The sequence below is a fragment of the Arachis ipaensis genome, chromosome B02 (assembly GCF_000816755.2).
Source record: "Arachis ipaensis cultivar K30076 chromosome B02, Araip1.1, whole genome shotgun sequence".
In the NCBI taxonomy this organism is placed as follows: Eukaryota; Viridiplantae; Streptophyta; class Magnoliopsida; order Fabales; family Fabaceae; genus Arachis; species Arachis ipaensis.
Genome location: NC_029786.2, coordinates 14,813,593 through 14,818,342, shown reverse-complemented (window position 1 = coordinate 14,818,342; position 4,750 = coordinate 14,813,593).

The following is a 4,750-nucleotide window of genomic DNA, read 5'->3' as shown; positions in this document are numbered from 1 at the left end:
GATATATTATATATAAATATTTTTATTAAAAAATAATTTTTTAAAATAATATTTTTATTTTTATAAAAAAAAATTATCAGACATTTTAACAGATTATAGGCCATGCCAGACTGAATAACAGATGAGACTTAGTATTTTTAAAAAAAGCTTATAATAAACTGCAGGCTAAACTAAGGTCAATTAACTATATGAAAAATTAGGCCTGTTAAGAGCAAAGCCTGTTAAGAGCAAAGCCTGGCTTGATTCCACTTTCCACCCCTACCATCGGGGCAAAGCTCTGTCCACCGCTGTTCTCGTCGCGTCTGCTCCCTTCGTCGCCATCGTAGCACGAGCTCTCTCCCGCCACCGCTCTCGACGCCTCTGCTCCCTTCATGGCATCGTCACACAAGCTCCCTCCACCGCTGCTCTCATTGCATCTGCTCCCATTTGCTCTCAGTTCTTCCTTCTCGTAACATGTCTAATCTCAACTCTTCAATTTTTTAAGCTAATTTTAATTAGGGATTTATTTGTTCTTGATACAATCTGTCATCATCATCATGATGCACTTATCCATTCTGCCATTCATAATCAATTTAGCATTGTTCATTTTCATTTTTCAATTCTGCCTCTGCCTCTGCCATTTTTTTTGCTATTTATTTTTTGATTTTTATGTTGATCAATGTGTTATTGTTGATTTAGTGCTAATGTTGCTGCTGCTATACATATGTGGCAACTTAGTTACTGCTATACATATGCGCAATTAAGTATAGGATTTCTTTATTTTGCAATATATTTGTTCCAAAACTTTTCAGAGTAATTTGCTTTTGCTGGAATTGTAGGTTTATGCAGTTCACTTTAAGGGCAACAAGAAGCTACTTCGGGAGTACCCAAACCTCTTCAATTACACTAAAGACATCTTCCAAATTCCCAGCATGAGTAGCACCGTGAACATGGAACATATAAAGTTGCATTACTATGGAAGCCATCCTTCAATCAATCCATTCGGAATCGTTCTTGCTGGACCAGATATTGATTATTCTTCCCCTCATGACAGAGGTTTTCTGCATAGTCCACGAGAAATTTGGTGCCTCTTTAAGTAACTAAGTAACCAAGTCCTTCAATTTGGCCCTTCATTCTCTCCTCACTTCTTGCTCCAACCAGGTACCCTACTCTCTTTCTTACTTTCTTCTTTTCCATCCCCAATCACAATCTCTTATTCTTTCTTTCCATCTGTAGGAGTTCAATCAAGCTTTCTCAACTTTTACTGACACTGAAACACAATTTTCTCATTGTCTATTTCTTCAGGTATCACATCCTCATATTAATTCTTTCTTTGCTGTTACAACTTAAAATTATGCCTCTCACTCTCACTCTTTCGCAATTCTGAATCTTTCAGCTCATCACTTTGTTGCATCAAAACATAGAGGTATGTTTATAATTTCTTGCTTTAGTTATTATGCCAGCTATGCCATTATAGACTAGACAGTTAATTGATTAGAACGCAGTACTACTTTTTTCACATAAATGTAGTTCTATACACATTGCAAGAATTTTAAGCATATAACAAGTTCCTATTATTATGATAAAAGTTCCAATTCTAAATGCTGTCATTCAATTTTTACAGGAAGAGTTTAAGTCAATCTGCCTTCGAACAAAGGTACAGCTAACTATTTTTCCTTTTGTTTTATTTTATAATTTCAGGAAGAGTTTAATGTAGAATACAAACATTAAATATATTTTTCACATCTCTAAAGCTCTAAAACTAAAACCTTCTTGTACAATAAATATATTTCTCCACCTATCTTGTACAATAATTATTTTTTAATGTAGAATAAAAACAAAGGAGTAGATCCAAAGTGTGATTTGAAAATTTGTTAGTTTAAAACTAGTTTATTTGTATAACTCTTTTATTTGTATAACTCTTTTATATTACTCTTTTGTATAACTAGTTTATTTGTTTTAACATTCCATCCACTTCTGAACCTGAATCTCCTCAGAGGCATTTATGCTTATGATAAACTTTTACTAGTCTCTTTAATATATATATATGCAATGTTATGCTTTATTATGCGTAAACTACCGTATTGTTTGTCCCACCAATGTATTTGTCATGTACTTTTAGTTGAAATTTTGGAATGTAAAACTTCTATTATTAAACTAATATGGTTTGTTCTGTACGTTTTGAAAAGCCATCAGCTATTCAGCAAAGGGGAATAGTCCCATTCTGCAAGGTTAAAAGCTTATGGCCAGGTGGAAAACGCAAACTCAAGATCCCTCCAATGTTAGCTTATGGCCCTGAACCTGCTGGATGCTTCTCAGGTTATTTGTATTTCATTTCATCCCCTGGCTTATTTGTTTTAGAAAACGTATTCTTTTTATTATACTTACTCCATCTACATGAGATTTTTTGTGTTACTATAAGACAACTCCCAGTCATAGCTGTTGATTGAGATTTTGACTTGGTTTGTCATTTTTTTGATAGGTGACTGCAACATACCCGACAATGCAACTCTTCTATACGACTGCAACTCTTCTATACCCGACAATGCAAGGAATCATTCATGGAGTTGAAAGTTGATGAGCTAATCATGGAGATAATGTCCATATACATAAGAATGCTGGCATTCAAAATTTATATGATGCTATAAGAACAATACACTGAGTTTATATTTTGAATTATAGTTGATGTATCAACATATTTTATTGATGTATGATTCTTACTTATTATTATAGTTGATGTATCAATACACTTTATTTATGTTTTGAATTATATTGACTTACTTGTTTATAGTACTTTTCTTTTAGTTTAACAATAATAAATTTGTTTATTTTTTGAAATATTATAAATATTCGAATACAAATTAGATAAAAATTTGTATTTATTAAATTTATATTTATTTTGTATGAAAATAGATTTATTTTGTTGATGTATGATTTAGGGGTGAGCACGGGTAGCGGGTACCCGATTACCCGTCCCAATCCGAACCGAACCAATTAAATTGGTTCTGGAACCAATGGGTAATCGGGTCCAACTCGAACCAAACCGATGGCCTTTGTTAGTGATTGGTTCGGATATCGGTTTTGGGGTGCGAAATCCGAACCAACCCGTGAATCCGATCATATATATATATATGGTTTTTAGTGAGTTTTCTATTGCACTTTTGTATTAGACAAAGATTATTCACTATTAATATGTTTGGATTTTAATGAGTTTTGTATTTGGTGTTTAACATGTTTGGATTATTTCTATTGATGTTAAATGTTTATTGTATTTGTTGAATTTTTAAGATAAAAATTTGTTTTTTTTATGAATTTTAAAGTCATCGGGTATCCAATTACCCGAATCGAACCAATTCGTTTTTAATCGGTTTGGTTTGGTTCAGGTACATACACAAAAAAATGCAAATCCAAACTAAACCGAACCAATTACATTTTGATCGGTTTGGTTCTAATTTCACCTTGAACCCGAACCAAACCGACCCGTGCTCACACCTAGTATGATTCTTACTTATTATTATAGTTGATGTATCAATACACTTTGTTTATGTTTTGAATTATATCGACTTACTTGTTTATAGTACTTTTCTTTTAGTTTGATAATACAATAATAAATTTGTTTATTTTTTGAAATATTATAAATATTCGAATACAAATTAGATAAAAATTTGTATTTATTAAATTTATATTTATTTTGTATGAAAATAGGTTTATTTTGCAATGGAAAAATCTAAAAATAGTTATATTTTTTACCTTACTAATAGATTTACAGATGGATTTTCTGTCTGTATTCAGAGTTTGGAATGATTTTTCAAGGCTCCAATTACCGACGGAAAATCTGTCTCTAATTACCGACGAAAAATCTGTCAGAAAATCTGTCTCTAATTACCGACGAAAAATCCGTCAGAAAGTTTGACATTTCAGGGAAATGGAGGGGAGAATTTACCGAGGAAAAATCTGTCAGTAACTGGTAAAAATCTGTCGGTAAATTACCGACGAAAAAAAATTCGTCGGTAAATAATTTCCAACGAGACTTTTACAGAGGGATGAAATCCGTCGCTAACCAAAAATCCGTCTGTAATAAAGACCAAATCTGTCTGTATTAAGCAAATTTCTAGTTGTGGTCATGATGCGTGGAACCAGAAACCAAAACAGATTCTCACACACAAAACTCAGCCCCTCATATGTGTTTCGTATAATCACACTGTTGTGGTAAATCACTATATTTACATTGTCCTCCATCACACCAACAATGCACTAAAACATAAATCTCGCAATGAAGTAAAATGATAACGAACTTCGATTTTTATAAGCAAAAGACCCACCTCGCAAGTTACGTGTTGAAATCGCAACAAATCGGCAATTAACTTGTGTACAACACATACCTTGCATGTTGCATGTGGCCAACACGCATGTAACATGTTTTTTCTGATGTTGCCACATGTCCATTACGTTGCATGCGTGGTGACTTGGCACATTTATCGTGTGTTGGGCAGGCCATACATGCAGTATCTACCCACCAGAATATAGACAAAAAAAATTCATTTCCAACAAAAACACATCTTTTTCTTGTAGAAAAAAATTAGCCTTATTATGTAGATTGTCATTAATTGTTTAATGAATATTAAGTACTTAACTCTGGTTTGTTATGAAATTTAGTTTAATTTTAAAATTGTTAAAAATTTTGATAATTTTAATAAATAAATAAACAAGTAAAATAAAAAATATTAAAAATATATAGACTTATTTAATTTATAAATGTATTTAAATATTA